Source organism: Equus asinus, chromosome 9 (genome assembly GCF_041296235.1).
Source record: "Equus asinus isolate D_3611 breed Donkey chromosome 9, EquAss-T2T_v2, whole genome shotgun sequence".
NCBI classification, from domain to species: Eukaryota; Metazoa; Chordata; class Mammalia; order Perissodactyla; family Equidae; genus Equus; species Equus asinus.
The window spans coordinates 10667121-10685794 of record NC_091798.1 but is presented as its reverse complement, the minus strand read 5'-3'; the positions used below and the strand labels follow the sequence as shown (position 1 = coordinate 10685794).

The 18674-nt window shown below is 50.8% G+C and overlaps 1 long non-coding RNA gene across 4 annotated transcripts in view; it reads left to right on the top strand.

The window, feature by feature from the left end:
- Nucleotides 1-788: 788 nt before the first annotated feature.
- LOC123288950 (uncharacterized) overlaps nt 789-18674 on the top strand; it is a 209032-nt gene continuing 191146 nt past the window's right edge. The window contains exon 1 of one of the 4 annotated variants that reach the window (XR_011505722.1): nt 789-991. This is a non-coding gene — a long non-coding RNA (uncharacterized lncRNA). The remainder of the gene's footprint in view (nt 992-18674) is intronic. The other 3 variants (XR_006532593.2, XR_011505721.1, XR_011505723.1) reach the window with 3 other exon arrangements.

Genomic DNA, 18674 nt, shown 5'->3' with positions numbered 1-18674 from the left:
CCCTGGCTCGCACCACACCCGCATCGTGCTGGGAAAGTTTCCTCTTTCCGACGTTTGGAATTCAGTGAGATTCCCAGCTCCGAGGCCTTGACAGATTGGAGGCGTTTCCTGGGCACAGTGATGCTGGGGGCAAACTGAGTACATATGGAAATTCCTGGTGTTGTGACGCTTTGCATTAAAAAAACCCCTCAAACTATTTAAGATAGGAGCGGAAGCTCTAGATACAGGAGTTGGCCTGAAAACTGCCCCATCTTGCCCCTTCCTTTTTGCCCCCCTTTGGTGGTGGGCCGTGCGATACCTAGGGTGCCAGTTTCTCGCCCCTCCTCCAATCCAGACGGATTCCAGGCTGGGCTGCAGGGATTCAGGTGACAGACTGGACTTGCATCATTTCCAGGCGGGTGGCAAGGAGGCCCAGGCAGCCCTGAGTCAGCCCGCCGCGGAGCATCGCGTGCCCCGGAGGCCGGCGCTTGAAAGGCAACTTTCCGCGTCTCCAAACACACTCTTCCATTTTCCCAAAGCGCTACTCGCCGCTCAGCTCCGGGTTCCCTTTTTTACTCTCCAGACTTCGGATGGAAATGGTTAAAACAAACAAACAAAAAACCCCAACCAAACCGAAAGACAAAACCTGGGGAAATTCTTTCCATCTCCTCTCCTTTCTTGCTCGAGCTCCCTCCCCAAGCACTGCCGGGGCTGCATTGCCCCTGCTTCTTTCTCCCTAGGCCGGTGGAAGCAGGGAGAAAGTTGGGCGCCGCTCGGAGCGCCTCTTCTCCCGCTGTGTGTGTACGTGTGCACGCTCACGTCTCCCCGGCGCCGGGGCCGGGGACAGGAACTGCTCCGGGCATCGTCAGTCCGACGGCGCAGCTCTGGGGGCTCGCAGGGCTGGAGGAGGGCGGGGACGCGAGCGCTGAGGCCGAGTGCCCTGCGGCACTTACCCCGGGTTGTTGCGTCCTCGCCCCTCCCCCGCCGCCTCCACCCTCCTCCTGGAGAACAGGTGAGCCCGGGTACCAGCTCCCGTCCCCATCCCCCACCCCCGCCCCGCTCCCTGCCCGCGCCCTCTGCGGTAATGCTCTGGGGAGGTTTCATCACCCACTGCCCGCGGCGACGCGGCCCTGGGTCTCCGCGGTGGGGCGCACTGCGCGCCTCGTTGGGGCCGCCATGTGACACTGTTGGGGGAGGGGGTGCGGAGACGCTTCGGCCAGGTCATCCTCCGGCCGCCTTTCGGCTTCCAAAGCTTCCCTTCCAGGGTCTCGGCTGCACTCCGGCACAGGGAAGGCGGAGGCAGGGGTGGGGGCAGGGTGGCCGCTACTGCCCGCAGTCGCCCGGCGCGCGCGGCGGGTGGAGCGGCCTTGAGTCGGGGGGGAAGGGGAGGAGGGGGTGGGGAAGGCGCCTTCGGAATGGCCTCTCCTCCGGCTTGCAGCGCCAGAGAGCGGCTGTCCACCATCCGCGCCCGACTTTCAGAGCACCAATAAATGGTCCCTTTGAAGGTCCGAGTCTCCAGCGGTGGCAGGAAACTGCTCGCACCCATGATTCCAACAGTAGTTACTTCTTGCAGACTGCGATCTTTTGTGGAAGGAGGTGGGGTCCAAGTACGTTAAAATAGGGGTGGTTCGCGTTGCCCCCCTGCCTTTGTTTGCATAGTTAACTTCGCTTCCTTTATTAGTTTATGAAAACCCATCTCCTGTAGATCCCAAAAGACAGAACATAGCAAACAGCGGCATTCGGGCCTCGCGGAACCCCAGAGTCTCCTGGGTCGGCTTTGTTCCCGTGGAGCCTCTTTTGTAGGTGAGAACATGAGCAATATTGGCATTAAAAAGGGCATCTGTTCACCTGGTTCTTTGAGCACAGAAATAGGAGAGGTCCAGAGGGTTGGGAGCAAGCCCACCTTTGCTGGATGCAAGCCCTCTGAGTCTGCTTGATAGAAGACTCTGAGGGCACCTAGATCCCCAGCCGGGCAGAAGGAGCTCTCTGGGCCCCCTGCCTGCCTGTGGCCTTTGCCTGGGCACTGCCACCATGAGGCCCTGGGGCTGCCCTTAGAGGACCTACATAATTTAAAAATTCATCTTTTTGCTCCAGCTTCACAGGGGACATTTGTGCTCCCACCTGAACCAACTGCCCCTTTAGAACAACAACAAGAAGTAGCAGCTAGCTTTTGAGGTGTTGCAGGTAAAGGTACTAGTTCTTAAAGGTTTGATCTGCAGGCCAGTTTGCCAGAGCCAAACATCCAGAGGAGAATGCCCGGCCCAGTCAGTCCCATCAAAGCTGAGAAGTTTCTGCACACTCAGTGGGCAGTTTGCTGGGATTATCAGTCTTGGCCCCGGGCCTTGGGTGGGTGTGGGGAGAGGAGCTCCGAGCTGTGACTTTGTTTGCTCTCCCCGCTCATTCTTTCACCTCTCTCACTCAGGCCTGTTGTGGCTGACTGTGGCTGCTGAGAGTGGAGGTGGGGAAGGGGCAGTCATAATAATGGTGGTGGTGATGATTTTTATAAAGCTAACGTGATTGAGCACAGACGCTGCGCCACACGCTGAGCTTGCGGCTTTGGTGGCTCTCCAGACCTGAGTCCACCCGAGATGGGAACTGAGACTGGGAGGAGCAAGGACAGACCAGCTGGGGTTGCCCTGAGGTTCAGCAGGGAGTCTGGCTAGATGGATGGTCCTTCTCAGTTTAAGACCCAACCAGCTGTGGAAAGGATGAGGCAGGCTTGCCTCGTGACATCTAGTGGCTTCTGTGGTTGATGCATGAGACCCACGTTTTTCTGTCTAACTCCAGTTCACCAGTTAAATTCGAACATTTGGTGAGTAGGTTTGGGGGAGCAGGGAATTTGGGTTAGACTTTGAAAGGGGAGAGGATACTGACAAGTAGAGGTAAGGAGAAGAGAGGAGACATCACAGGAGGGAGGGAGGCCCCGGGGGGGTAAATGTCCAGAGGGGCTACAGTGGGATTTGTATCCGGAATAGGGATTGCCCAATTTGGGGTTAAAGGGGAAGATGAAGCTGGCGAGGGCCTCTGGGGCCTGGGGCCTTTGTGGCAAATCTGTGCTCACCACAGAAGATCTTGTTCTCTCCTGATGGATGAGACTCCAGGACACTCTTAGACTAGATTCCCTTTTGGAGTTAGGAAATGGTCAGGGCCCAGTGCTGACACGGTGAAGGAAAATATGGAGGAGAGGAAGGGGGGTAATTAGCTGGAATCTTGGTGTGGGTTGCTGTGCCCAGCGGAACAGAAGGTCTTGCTCAGGTGTGAGCAGGTTGGGCCTTGGAGGATGGGAACAGTTGTTGGATGATGAGGCAGTATGTGTAGGTTGATAGGTTCTGTCTGGTCCAGGCTTTCTGTGAGTTCAGAGCCTGAGTGGAAAATGTGGCTCCACGTGGAGGGCGCCTCCCACTGCACGCCCCACCCCCTTGGGGCTGGCTGGGCTGATGGCACCACCTGATGGTCAGAGAGGGAACTTTCTGACCAAGCAGTGGACTCTCCCCATCTCTACTGGACTTCAGGGCCTGGGGCACTAATATGGGGTCTCCGGCCTTCTCCTCAATTTGCTTAGCAAATCAGTTAATACTGAGTTAAGCAATCTTCTCCTCAAAGAGACCTGCTTTCATCCCCCAGTCAAGGAAATCTCTTTCAGACTTTGCTTTTCCTCCCCATCCTTTGCCGTCTTCCTTTGTGGCTCCTTGACGCCATGCCTATATGGAGTAAAATGAAAAAATATCCAGGTGAAACTGGACAAAGACCAGACTCCTGCTGTCGCCTCCAGAATTCTAGACAGCAGAGGTCTCTCCCTAAAACGTCTCCCTCTTTCCCCTTACCTTCTTTCATTAAACTGGTTGTTTTCTTAAATAGAATTCAGGATAGAGGAGAATATGTCTTCTGTATTGGGGTTTGTTTATTAGTTCTGCAACAAATCTCCTGATTTTCACCGTGAAAGTACCAGGCTTCAACGACATTGTCAGTTAAGAAGGCTTTTGTGGGCCTGGTCTGGAAAGCTCACCATCAGTGATAATATTGTTTATTGGAGGAAAATGTATTCTGAGTTCCCAAAGCAACCAACTCCCAAAGTTTTGGACCCCACCACTTTTGTGAACTGGATGGTTCCTCTGTGTCACAGATGAACAGTCAAACCATATTCATGGAGTGACTGGAAATACAAAAAGATAAAAAAGAATTTTCGAAAACCCCAAGAAATAGGAACACTGTCTCCTTCACAATAAATCTATTTCCTGGAAAGAATATAAAGTAAGCATTGGGTGTCTGATTGTGGTCTGAGTTTTGTTAGTGCCTTGCTTTGAAGCCGGAACAGTATTCCAGAAGCCCTCTTTGTTCCTTGGGTCATAATTTTTGCGTCTTCACTGTGTGCTGAGACGAACTCCAGGAGAAGATGTCCCAGGCAGAGGGCTGCGTGGTCTCCATGGGGATTGCTGGTGGAGCCTAGAGGTGGGAATCCGTGGTGTGGGATACCAGGGGGCTCTTTCTGACTGGCTTTCAACTTTGGTCTGGGCCCTGTTGGATTTCAAGTGGGTGAAGGAAGAGTCTTTTTGTGGGGCTGTTTCCCAGTGAGCTAGAGTTTGAAAATCTTCATGAAAGGACCAAATCTATTAATGTGATTTAACCATCAGTATATGCTCAGGGTCCATTGGGCCCAATTTTAGTTTTTGTGTTTTTTTTCTAAGCAGTTCTAACTTTTTGTAAAGATTGATATTTCACGACTTTGTTCTTTTTCTAGCAATCTTCCAAAGATTGAAAAGAACATTTACTTTTTAACAGAAACAGAATAAAGCTCATTCTATCTTGAATTTAGCATATGGGACCATTGGAACCACTTATAAATCTAAGATACTTCGTAGGATCTTAGTGACCTTACTTTTTTTAATATCTTGAAACATTTTCCATTTTATTGTCCCAGGAATTATTTCATGATTATTTATCAGTTATTGCCAGTCATGCTAAAAACACTGAAATAATAAGGAAATGGAAGAATGAGGGAATTGCTACCTAGAAGGATGATGCAACAGTGGAATAAATCACTATTGCATCGCCCTTCAGGTTTCTCGTTACATTGCTGTGAGTATTATGTTGTCTTTTTAGAGGGTATAAAAGAAGATAGACTACGCCAGCTTTGTAGTTTTATTATCGCTTTCATTGCATTCAGTTGTGAATACAGAATTTTTTGTTTCCTGCAGAAAATGGTAAAGAGAAGAAAACTGACAAAGGGATATGTTTTATAGTAGTTAGACAAATAGAAGAGACAGCAGTGATGCCTCTGATGATAATAGTAAAATTGATTTTATATGCAAAGCTCAGACTCTGAGTCTTACAAGAGAATAATCTGGATGAATTTGCTCAAACTCCAGAATCAATGAATAATCAATATAGTTCTGAGGACAAAAAGAAAATATGATATTCTCATCCAGTTAGTCATTCAACAGGAATGATTTCGTCGCCCAGTATTTTGCAACAACCTGGACCATCCTGTTTTGCTAACAGAGTGGGTTAGTTTTTACCTTTTGTGCTGTTTGTTTGCCAGAATTTCCTTGATGCAGTTTGAAGGGGACAGCTGATGAAGTCAGATGTCTTTATGAAGGTGATCAAAAGGAAGTAGATACTATGCAAATGAAAAAAAAATACTGGACTAATCATTTCTGTGGTTGTTTATAAATTTAAAAATGAAAATACTTCGCAAGTATGGAGATAAGCACGTGACCATCTTCTCTTTAACAAAATCATGAGCTATCAAAGGTCTCAAAAGTAACTAGTTTTATGAGGCAAATGCAAGAAGAACCAGAAATAATGATAAGCTAGAACTTATTAGAGATTTACTTGAAATCTGGAGTCAGTCTTTCTAAGATGGATCTGCCCCAGGTTCCTGCATGACAGCCGATCATCAGTCAGTTGCACGTGGAAGACGTTGGTCATTCTGAGTTTATATGCCTTCGAAGTTAGGGAAATACGGAATGAAAATTTGCTATGTTTAAATCATTAAATTTTGTAATAAAGTTTTAAAAACTATCCCTTTTTTATTACTTCTGTAAATTACTCATAAAAATAAAAAGGCTCCATTGGATCCTGATGGTAAGTGATGATGACAGTTTTTTCCTGGTGTACCGGGAGCTGAGGTTACAGAGGCAAAATATTAAAACAAAAATCAAGTAAAGTCCTTCAGGTGCGGGGGGTAGGGGTCACTGTAGAAGTCCTCGTCTGTTCCCATCCCCTTCCTTGCCTCTCCTTCCCACATGTGCGCACCGTCGAGCGTTGGTGATTGTTTTAAATCAGGGTGGTTTAGATGAGAAACACTGTCATACAGCATCTCTGTTGATCCTCCCCTCCGGTGGAACTCAGTGCTTCTCAAAATTCAGTGAGGATAAGACTTGCTGTACAGGACACATAACATGGATTCTGTGTTTTAGTGTGAGGTATACAGGATTTTTAAGGTTAATTTGGGCTGTTCAAGATTTCACGTTGCTCGAAGACTTTGGAGCCTCTCTTAGTCCGTTAGGGCTGCTCTAACAGGATGCCGTCAACTGGGGCCTTAAACAACAGGCATTTAGTTCTCACAGTTCTGGAGGCTGCAAGTCTGAGATCAGGGTGCCAGCATGGTAGGGTTCTTGATGAAGGCACTTCCTGGTTATGTCTTCAGGTGGCCTTCCCTGGAGTGTGCACGAAGGGAGACAGAGAGAGAGAGAATCTCCTGTCTCATCTTCTTTTTGTAAGGGCACTAATGCCATCATAAGGGCCCCACCTTCATAACCTGTCTAACCCTAATCATCTCCCACAGACCACTCCTCCAAATACCATCACACTGGAGGTTAGGGTTTCAACATACTCATTTTGAGGGAACACAAACGTTCAGTCCAGCACTAACCCACTCTGACATTCATTCATTCAACAAACTCTTGTGCGTGTCTGTACACCTGACCTGGTGGTGCATACAGGGCAACAAGGAAGAAATAGCGCCAGGCACTGCCATAATGGCAGTACCAATCTAGAGGGGAGGAAGCACTGTGTGGTAGGAATTATAGTAGAGATGAAGGCGAATTACCCTGGGAACCAGGAGAATGGTTGTGGGACTTGTGAGAGGCATCAAAGATGAAAAATTTTAGTTTTTACCTTCACTTAAAAAAAATAGAAACTGGATCTTGGAGAATGGTTAGGAGGCATTTAGAGGGTAGAAATAAGGAGAAAGAACATCCCAGGCAGCTGGGCCAACGTACACAGAGGCACAGAGGAGAGAGAGAGAGAGAGAGAGCAGGCAGGTTGGAAAGGTGGGTGGTTTGGTGTGGCTGGAAAGGATGTTTGTGGAGGAGAGGATTCCTGGTTGCGTGCTGACTGGGGTTAGCCCTCGGGGGCCTGCTGTGTCTGCCTTCATCTGCATGTAACGGAGAACCCAACGCTAAAGTCTTAAACGATCAAGGCCGGTGCGTTACCCCCACTCCAGGAAGCCTTGAGGACGTGGGGCTAGTGCCGGTGCAGCAGATGGATCGGAGGTGGAGGCCTCCGAGGCAGGAACACGTTGACAAGTCAGGTGGCACATTGGAGATGCAAACGAATAGGTGATTCTGAGAAGCTTGTAGGGGACAAACAGGCAAGATAAGCACCTCTTGCTGAGGGTTAAGTGGGGAAAATGGCGGCAGTTTAAGCCTTTCGCCGTGCCTTCCTTCACCTGCCCCGTGTTCCTGTTCTCCTCTTCCACCCCTGTCTCAGTCAGTGCTGTCACTACCTCTGTGGTTGCTCCAGCAAAAACCCCAGGAGTCATGTTTGGTATGAAAATTAGTCATTTTCTCCTTCCTTTCCCGCCTGTGTGTGAAACTCATCACCAGGTCATGTTGTTTCTGACTCCAAGATACCTGTCGATTCCGCTCACCTCTCTGTATTTCCGCTGCCCTCGTCATCTCTGTCTGGCACCATCCCAGAGTTGACCAGCTGGTCTCCTGCTTCCGCTTGGCTCACCGACACTCTCTCCAATCCAAATTCTCTGCACCGTGGCCAGGTTGATAAAGAAACCAAACCTAACCAACCAACGAAAATAAACCTTAAACCAAGTCGTCCTGCTCAGTTCCTTACCTCCAGAGTCCTTAGAATCAAATCCACACTGTTGACCACAGACAAGAAGGCCCTGCAAGATCTGGCCCTGCTGGTTTCGCAGACCTCATGGGAACAACCCTCTCCCTCGTTGATTCCCTTCCAGAACCTTCTTTCTATATCACAAACAGACCAACCTCTTTCCTGCCTTCGAGCCTTAATGCAGGTTGTTCCTGCAGATCAGGGGCCTTGCTCACTTATTACCTTGTTTATTTATTTAATTGTTTGTTGCATCTCTTATTCTTCCTCTCTCCCGTGATGAATTATAAGTGCCCTGAAGGAGAGGATATTGTCTGGCCTGTTCAGTGTCCAATTTCTGGCACCCACTACAGTCCCTGAGTCGTGGCAGATTGTGTGTGTGTGTGTGTGTGTGTGTGTGTGTGTGTGTGTGTGTGGTTATCGGATGACGAGGTGACTCCTAATTCCATTAGCAGAACCGGGACGTACAGAGGGGAGCCAAGTTTGGGGGAAAGTGGTGATGCACCGTGTTAGCGGGCCGTCCAGGCAGGACGTCCAACGGACAGGTCAACAGGCGTCCTCCCAACTTTTGCAGCACATTGCTGTTCCCCAAGGCCCTGACCCCGTACTGCTTTATGTTGGAATTATATATAGGTTAAAATGGCTTTCGTACATTAGCCCCTTCAAACCTCTCTACAATCTCGGGAGGGAGTAGAGTTATTATTCCCATTTTACAGATGAAAAGCGGAAGGTCAGAGATTCTTGTCCAAGGCGCACACAGCTGGAAGCGTCCAAGTCCAGATTTGGACCTGAGTATTTAAATTCCCAGATCCTTGTATTTTATTGGGCTTCTGGGAGTCATACCCCACTTCTCCATCCCCATCGATGAGCTATAAGGGTCATGGATCATGTTGCAAAGCGCTTCCATTTTGATGCTGATCAGAGGGAGTGTTAGCCTGATGGCCAGGGGAATTCAGAACCCGGTATGTGTGTGTGTACTTATACATGTATGTGTGTGTATATATATATTTTTTTCCTCCCTAAGATCTTAAAACCTTGAGAAAGGCAGAAGAACTAGGAAGAGAAAAAAATAAAAGAGAGGAAACTAAAAGTCCTCAGAGGAAGGAAATGGAAAGGAACAAAGGTAAAGTTATAATCTAAAAGGAGGCGAAGGATATTTTTGGATTCTTCTTGTTGTTTGGCAAGGTTACAAACAATAAGAAGCAGGTAATGAGATGAATCAGGCACACAGAGCAAAAGCAAGAAGGCTGATAGTTGATGAGAAAAAAAAGAGGAGAAAACAGCCCCCGGGGCTGCGGGGAACAGGAGAGGCTGGCGGGAGGCGCTCTCTGAGAGCAGCATGGGGATGCTGTGGCCAATTACATGATGTCCCCTGTCAGCCTGGCACGTGGTGGCTGTTTAGGAGAGATGAAAGGAGGAAGATGTTGGGCCCTCGACGTCAGTTTGCTGATGGCAGAGATGAAGAACGGCAAGGAGAGGGGCTGGCCCCGTGGCCGAGTGGTTAAGTTCGCACGCTCTGCTGCAGGCGGCCCAGTGTTTCGTTGGTTCGAATCCTGGGCGTGGACATGGCACTGCTCATCAAACCACGCTGAGGCGGCGTCCCACACGCCACAACTGGAAGGACCCACAACAAAGAATACACAACTATGTACTGGGGGGCTTTGGGGAGAAAAAGGAAAAAAATAAAATCTTAAAAAAAAGAAAAAAAAGAAGGGCAAGGAGAGCTGCTCTATGGAGTGTGGAGGTGGGGACAGCTTCTGAGTGGGTGGGGACGTAGATACCATGGAGTTCCAGTCTCAGCCTTGACGCTGATTAGCTGTGTGACCTTGGCCGGGTTACTTAGCCTCTCTGAGCTTCATTCGGCTCCACATAAGCCCAAGCATAGTACTATGCACTTCATAGGGTTGTTGTAGGATTAAATGAGATGGTGCATCAAAATGCCATCCTCAGTGCCTGGCCTCTGGCAGGCACTGAATAGCCATTGTTTTCCCCACTGATCAAAGCAGCGGGTGGGGGCTCTGACCACCCTAGGACCTGCGTCTGAGTCGGAGTAGGAACCGTGACCTTCTGTTGCGTGGGGCACCATCAGCTCCTCAGAAGGCAGTAAGCTGTTGGGAGCAGCTGCCTCCTCCCCGCTTGGATGAGGCGGCTCCATCTAGATGGTGCGATTGGGGTGGGTTTCGTCCGGGGGCTGCTGGGTGGGTAGTAACTGGGTACGTTTTTATTTGCTGGTTACTGTGTGCGGGAACTTGGCACATTTGCTTCTTAAAAATGCCTTAATGGACTGCTCTAGTAGACAGAGAAAAATCTTTCATTCCTCTGTGTCTGTCGTCCAAATGGTATTTTTAAAGATTTATTTTTGTGTGTTCACGATGTTCTTGAATAATGTTTCCATAAGTACGGTCAAAGATAAACTTGCGCGGTGCACGAAATCTGGTCGTGCCTATTTTCGCGTGTGGCCGTCTTTTGACCAGCCCGGGGCTCCCTTTGCTGAGCTCTTCACTGACCGTGTTTGCTCAGGGGGTGTCACCCCGTCCCCCTTCGGCCGCAGCCTGGCTCTGACCGGGCCAGTGGAGGCCAGACCCTTGTGTCCTGGTGGTTTATTTAGCGAATGTCTGATGAGCACCCTGGCGTGCCAGGCACTCTGCCGGGCTTTGGGGGAGATCTGGTGGGCAGTAAGATGGGCGAGGTTGCTGGTCGCATGCAGCACATAGGGCATGAGAAAATATAGTGTCTAAGGGCCTAGGTCAGCGAGGGTCATCTGGGGAGGCCTCCCTGAACAGGGATCATTTCTACAAAAACCCGAATGTTGTGAAAAAGCCTGCCATGTGAAGATCGGGGGAGGCTGCTTCCAGGCAGCAGCAGAGTGAGTACAAAGGCCCTGAGGTTGGAATTAAGCTCAGCTTGTTTAAAGAACTAAAAGGTGCTTAGTGTGGCTGGAGTAGTGACTGATACAGAGAGTGGCAAGAGATGAGTAATTGAGGGCCAGTGGCCAGGGTCAGGAGGATGGGTGTCCTAGTTAGCTTGAGTCACTATAACAAAATACCTCAGACTGGGGGCCTTCAACAGTGGATGTTTATTTTCTCACAGTTTGGAGGCTGGGAAGGCCCAGGTCAGGGCGCCAGCATCGTCGGGTTCTGGTGAGAGCTCTCTTCCTGGTGTGCGGGCGGCCACCTTCTTGCTGTGTGCTCCTGTGGTGGGAGGAGAGAGGAGGCAAGCTCTCTGGTCTTTTCCTATAAGGGCACCAATCCTGTCACGGGGGGGCTGCACCCTCATGATGTCATCTAAGCCTGATTAAGTCCCAAAGCCGGATCTCCAGATACCCTCACGCTGGGGGTTAGGCGTTCACATAGGAATTTTGGGGGACACAAACGTTCAGTCCGTAACAATGGATTTCATTGTTGGTGTATGTCCCCCTCGAGCCCTGTGGAGTTATCTGGGGGAAGGGGTGGGGCGGGCATGCTGGGCAGAGAGGACACTTGGTCAAGGGCCCAGCGAGAGCCTGGGCTGGTGTCAAGCGTGGTAGGGGAGTGCTCAGCTCCCTTTGTCCTATTGATCAGATTCCTGCTCTGAGGCTTGTGGTCCAGGGGGCAACCATGTGACTTGTGACAGCTGATGCCCACCCTGGGACCCTGTGGGTCGGGCGGGGAGAGCAGTTCCCTAAGATGGAATCTCATTCTACCCAGGGCACTGAAGGCACCCCGAAGTGTCGGCTCTCAAGATTTAGAGGAAAAGACAGCAGTTCTGGGTGCCTGCCTCTGTTCCCACTCAGAAATACCTGCCCTCTGGATTCTGAGGTCAGAGGGTCCCCCAGCCACCACAGAGGAGCAGCATCAGGAGTTCCAGCGAGGAGAAGCCCGCAGGGAAAGCAGAGAGCAGGCAGCAGGCCGGCTGGAGGGGACTGTCAGTCAGGCCTGACCACTGGCTGGGAGCTGAGCTGCTCAGCGCGACCTCAGAGAGCCTGGCCATGCAGCTCCGAGGGCGGCTGTCCGAGTGACCGGGATGGCCTCGCTGGTGTCTGTCCCTTCCCCACACCTTTAAAAGTACAGTCCTCTGGTGACTTGCTGCCCCAAGAAGGTCACCAGGGTCCCAAAGTGACTTCCTGGGATCCAGGTCAGGAATGTTTCCGGCTCCTTCAAACTTTCGTGACCCACCCTGAGCCCCACCTCTGCAGCCCCCCAGCCTCCCTTTGGTTGTCCCCTCAAGTCTACTTCGCTTCCTCTTCCGTACTGTTTGGCTCCATTCTCTGGTGGTTTCCTTGAGCGTAGACCTGTTCTTTCCAACAGGCGAGCTGTAAGCTTCCTGAAGTCTGGGCTTGCTGTGGGAGCTCCCTCTTGTGTGGGACTCTCACAGTCCTGGATGTGGCAAAGGCTCTTGGCAAATATTTGTCCATTGAATTGAGTTGGCTCGTGATTCTGACCTGTTCTCGATTAATCAAGGACCGAGGTGGCTCTGCAGCAGGGGTCTGTATTTATGCAGTTTGTGTCATCAGTCCTTAGCTTATCAGCTTCCTGGGTTTGCTGTGCCTGCACTCCTGTCGTGCAATAATTTACTTTCTAGTTTTTCTTAAATGGACTCACATTTTTCACTTAGGAAATTTGTTTTAGCAGGAAATTTTATACCATGACTGTGCACAAAAACCACTCTCCCTTCCTATAAATAGAAGGTGATTGTAAAAATAAATACAACCCTCTTTAATAGAAAGCATGTGTCCATTGCCCTGTGAATCATCTCGAGGGGTCCAATAATACTTACGTCACGCTTTGGGGAATTCTGATTTCTGTGATGGCTGAGGACACATTTAGGGAAATGACAGCTGTCCCTGGACACACTTTCCAAATCTTGGGCAACTTCCCATTCTGTGAACTGTGGACATGGCAGCCGGGGGCTGCCACTTGTCGTGGTCTGCGCTGAAGAGGCCCCTTGGGTGACCAGCAAGAGGGCCGGAGGAAGTGCTCTGGTGTGTTTGCTCGGCCCCCCGCTGCTCTTTGACCTCGTGCTGTGTTGCAGGCTCCTCCTGTTGGGGTAGAACTCACTTTTCTTCTTCCTCCATTCACTGCTTGTCCTGAGAACAGCTGCAGAGGAGGAGATGGAGGAGGAGGAGGAGGAGGAAATGGAGGAGGTGGGAGAGGGGGAGGGCATACAGAATGGGAGGGGAACTGGGCCTGTGGAACAAAGGCTGGGCATTGGGCTTGGAGGAGAGAGCAAGAAGAGGGCCGGGGAGGGCCCTGAGAGGTGCTGAGGGTTGCACCCTAATTCCTCGCAGCAGGAAAGTGGGTTTGGTTGAGAACAGAAGACAGCAAGGTGCATATTTGTCTGTGAGCCTTGAGGTGCTGCCTGGGTGGACGAGTACAAAAGCGGCATTTGGTTCTCACATTGCGATGGGTAACCCTTCTGTGGATGAGAGATTTTAAGAGTAAAAGGCAAAGTACGAACGTAAAAGCAGTAGGATTATTTTTCGGGTAAAGATTCTCTTTCATTCTCTCCGTGTTGGACATTTGGACTTGGCTTAGTCACCAGTTTGGGTTTCAGCAGGTTAAGCGATCAGATGACACAGCAGATTGTCAAGAAACCTCCAAATTCCGAATCTGCTGTGTTTTGGCCCAAGGTCAATAGAGAGACTCAGAGGTGGAAGGGGCCTTGGTGTGAAACATCTCATGGCCCCTCGGCCGAGCCACTTCCAGCATGTCTGGCATGCCCCGAATCTGAACCTAAGTCTGGGGGGCCTTCCTGGCAGGTGGCTCCCTTCTTCTCAGGGCACCTCCGGCGTGGTCCAGGCTGCAGATGCCTCAAGCTGCAGCCCCTGCGCTCTGGCCCTTGGGCCTCTGGCTCCTATGCAGATGTCGTCCTGGTTTGGGACAAGTCTTTGCAAGGATTTTAAGAACTAGTTGCCTGACTGAGGACTGGAGGGGCACTGCAAGCCCCTGGCGAGGCCCCATCTTCTGCCTGTAGATCAGGTCGCTCAGAGGGTGACCCAGGCTGGTTTGTTTCCAGGTGGGTAAACCAGCCACCATATACATGCTCGGGGCCTGCGTTTGAGTTCTGAATTTACCCCCTTGCTTTATGGTTTCAGACGAGTCATTTAACCTCTCACACCTAAGTTGACTATCTAGTTTGAATCTTAGCTCTGCCCTTGCTAGCTGTGTGACCTTGGGCAAGTTCTTAACCTCTCTGTTCCTCTAGTTCTCTGTCTGTAAAATGATGATAATTACTGTACTTATCTCTTAGGGACGTGATGATTAATAGACGTGACGTATGTTAGCGTGTAGAGCCCGTAGAAGCTGTGTCTTGGGGGTTGTAAGCGTGCATGTAGAAGTGAGAGCTATTGACATCATTTGGGGGTGCTACCTTCCTTTTGCACAAGGCAGGGGTCTGAAGTAGTGTTTGCCCGTGGCTGCCTCCTGATACAGCCACACTAACCTTCTATTCTTGATTGAGCCTGAGTCTCCTGTATCCTGCTGTGTGTGCATCACCTAATTTGCATTTACTGCCCCCCCAACTCCGTTAAGTAACAAGGCTCTGTGCCCTCAGTCCTCGTGCCCTCCCGCCACGACCGTGTCCCTTGCCCTTTCTCCCAGTGTGCCGTCGTCCTTCATCCCTGTGGTCTACTCCTTGCTTTTGGTAACCCCCGCCTCTCACCCCCATCTTGCTAGGTGTCAGGTGTTAACCAGACTTCCCCTTGAGTCTAGTTCAGATCTGCCTGCCCTGGCCCCGGGGTCCTCTGCCTGCACGTCCTTTGCCGGCCCCCCTCTGCTGGCCCCCCAGCGCCTCAGAAGGGCTGACTCCACTGGAGAAACCTCCTGTCTGCCTCAGCCCCGCTCCTTGCCCACGTGGCCTCGTGCCCTTGGCTGCAGGCTCTTCTCTGCTGTTCCCTTGCACGTGGGGGAAGCCCCGAGGGCCAGCTCAGCTTTCTTTCCAGGGTCTTTCCTAGCCCCCCGCTCACTGCGTTGCTACTGCTGTTTTGAGGTCTTCTTATACACCCTGGTCCTTACCACGCCCGCACTTCTCTCTGTGGCCTGACTGGCCTCTGTTGATGACCCCCTCACATTCCACTTCTGTCCCCTTGGTTTCTGGTGCTCTTTGGAGCCACTCTCCGCGGCTTGACTCTTGGTTCTCCGACCTTTGCTCTTTTCAGCCTCTCCCTCGGAGATGCCGACAGTTACCAGGGCCTCGGCGATTTTCTGTCGTGGCCATGACTTCTGCTCTGGTGTGGCTGTGTGTGCCCGGTGGTCTCAGTGAGCATACCCTCGAAACGTGGAGACCCAGACCCCTCCTCCTGCCTCCAAGCCTGGCTCCTCCTCCTGCTGCTCGCTCTGCTGCCCACGGGGACTGCCTTCCTCGCTGGTCCCTCAGCACCGCGCGTGTCTGCCCCTCCTCCCCGGCTGGGCAGCCTGCCTCCTGCAGCTGTTCATCCTTTCCCTTCCGCCCCGCTCCGCTCGCCAGCCTGCTTCTGGTCCTTCCCCGGGGTTCCTGTAGCTGATCTCTCAGTGGTCTGTTCTTTCCAGACCATCCTCAGACTCCCGCCAGATTGCGGTATTGCCTGTGTCAGGGGAAACCTTTAACGACCCCCAGGGGCCGGGATGTGGGCTGCAAACCTCTCAGCCGAGGGTTCAAAGCCCTCCCCTCGCTGACTCCCAAACAGGAGCTCCCACCTCCTGGCCCCCGTTTTCAGCTCACGCCGGCAGCACCCCGACCTGCCCTTCTCCCCCAGGCCCAGTCTGCCTCCACACCCCTCTTCCTGCCCTTTCTCCCTCCCTATCTGCTTCCTCCTGGGAGGTCACTTTCATGAGTCAACTTGGCGAGGTTGTGCTACCCAGTTGTTTAATGAAACGCTAAGTGTTGCTGCAAAGGTATTTCGTAGACGTGGTTAACGTCGGCAGTCAGGGGACTGTAAGGAAGGAAGATTGCCCGCCGTGGTGAGAGTGGGCTCCGTCCAGTCAACGGAGGGCCTTAAGAGCGAAAACTGAGGTCTCCTAAGGAGGAATTCTGCCTCAAGGCTGCAGCCTTGGCTCCTGCCTGTGTTTCCAGCCGACCGCTTCAACCTAAAAATTCAGACTTGCCAGCCCCCACGATTGCGTGAGCTAATTCCTTACAGGAAACCAGTCTGCCTGCGTGTGTGTATAAATATATACACGCACACATATCCGTGTCTTGCTGGCTGTGTTTGTCTGAGAAGCCTAACTGACCGGCCTCCTCTGGCCTTGCCCAAACCTCACTTTCTGGAACCCTCCTCTGAGCATCCAGCCGCCAGGAGCTGGGCCCTCCTACCTGTTGCTTGTGCACTGATTGTCTGGGTGCCTCCTTGACCCTACTCACGTGGTGCCTGGTGGGGTTCCGTAGCTTCAAGGCTGTGCGTCCACTTGGATTCTTGAGGAGAAGTGCCCATTTCGTGCTGCTTTGGGTCTTTCCAGCTCCCTCGAGCGCCGGGCACGTTCCTGCCAATGGTGCTCGTCAGATCTTTGCTGCACAAATGCCGTGGTGGGATGGGGTGGTGAGTTGGGGGTGTTGGCGACTCTGAGCTGATTACAGATGGTTTCCTCGATTTTCAGGGGGATGCAACAGTATCTAACCCAAGGTCATGCTTCAAAGACTTGGTTTATTCTTCTTGTGTGTGAGGCCTAAGGCTCTAAAACATACCCAGACCACATTTCTCTCACCTTGTTCTCTCTCTCCCTGCGGGATGTGGTTTCCAGAACATAAGATCCAGGTCCAGACAGAGCAGAAGAGACAAGGCCGTAAAGCTCCTGGGCTTCCAGACGGCCACGTGGTTGGTGGCTACAGCTCAATTGCTGTGTTTAGAACTGCATCTTGCTCTTGGTCCAGTATCACTCTGGGATTCGCCTCCCGAGTGGCCATCCTTTGGGTATCTTCAAGTAGTTCCAAGTGGAAAGGCACAGGAGGGCCAGTAGAAATGCAGACAGCTGAGTGGCCTGCAGGGCAGTGGCATCCTCGGGCCCTGGAGGCCGGCCTCCACCGTGCAGGCTGACCCTTCCGTGCCCCTGCTGCCGTCTCACCACGTGGCCCTGCGACCACGACCACCGACCACCGTGAGCATTCAGTCAACAAGGCCCTGCCTTGAGCTAGGGAGCTTTTCAGTTTTAACAAAAGCCGAGGCCTTCCTGGAATTTTCTTTTAAAGACCCGGTACATAACCCTGCTTTACCTCTGCTGGGATGTTTTGGAATTGACAACTCTCGTGCTTTCTCTTTTAACCAAAAACATCACTCTCGTTGGTGGGCGAGTCGGCGTTACTGAGCACAAGGTGGGGCATCGCAAATGACTTGGAAATGGCAAAAATGCGTTTTATTTTGTCATTTTTATGGAAAGGTCAAATAATTGGGAAAAAAATGTCCTTGAGGAGTTATACTTAGAGTTTACAAAAAATGCACTTTGTTGATAAAATATAAACTGTTTGAAAGATTTATAAAAGTCTAAAATCCTGCGTAGCCCTTCAGAATTTGAAGCAGCAGGAAACCACTGTGATATTTTTAAAACAAGTATTTATAAAAGTAATTGGGTACTCTTGATGTGGAATAAGGAGGAAAAAAAAACTGCTAAGGAAGCTATATTGGACTTGACATAAAAGCGAGGTATGTAATTTGGGAGCAGAGCGAAGGCGAGAGACGTGGACACAGAGTACCTGCGGGCCTCTCTCGTCTGAAGAACTGGAGGCAGGGACCCAAGGCCGCCGCCCCCAGCGCTGGGGGGAGGGCGGCTCTGCAAGGCCGCAGGCAGCGTCCAGGTATTGCGCTAATTTCTGAAGCCCAGTTTCAAACTCCGAGGCCCTCTAAAACTGATTACATGCAAAAGGGACAGAAAACACATGTTTCTGAGAACATTTTGGTTAAAATTAAAAATGTGGCAGAGACCGTGCCAATAATTTACTTGAGAATATCGGAACCAGATGCTGCTAGCCCATAATTCCAAGTAATTTGCCAAAATTATGTATTTACTTTAATCCCAGAGATGAAGTTAAAATATGCATGGTTTTTGTTATTCGTGATGCGGAAAAACAAAATCTGATGTGACTTCAGTTAATAGGAGATGGAGAATGAGAAATGGGCAGGATGTCTATTAAGTACTGCTCGAACCTCCACTGAGTTAAGCAAAAGGCTGTCAGAAATGGATCCTCAAAAAGTATGATACTCTAGGAGGTTAGGCAAACATTTTTGAATAGGACATTAATTCATGAAATAACCTTGCATTAAGACAGTTTCTTCTGGTGACAGAGTTCTAATTCCTCAGTGGCTCCCACTCATGGGCACATCATTTTTTTTTTTTTTTTTGCTGAGGAAGATTTGCCCTGGGCTAACATCTGTGCCAGTCTTCCTCTATTTCGTATGCAGGATGCCTCCACACTGTGGCTGATGAGTGGAGTAGGTCTGTGCCTGGCATCTGAACCCGTGAACCCCAGGCCATGGAAGTGGAGCACACGGAACTTTAACCACTTAGCCACAGGGCCGGCCCAAACACACATCATCTTTTTATGTGATGCCAAACATCTGGTTGGGAATGGAAGCCAAATAATCTAATAGTGGGGCTAGTTGGTCAGTAGACAACATGTTTTTTTCTTATTTAGATATTTAGCATCTAACTGGACAGAGCAATTTAGTGTAGTGGGTGAGT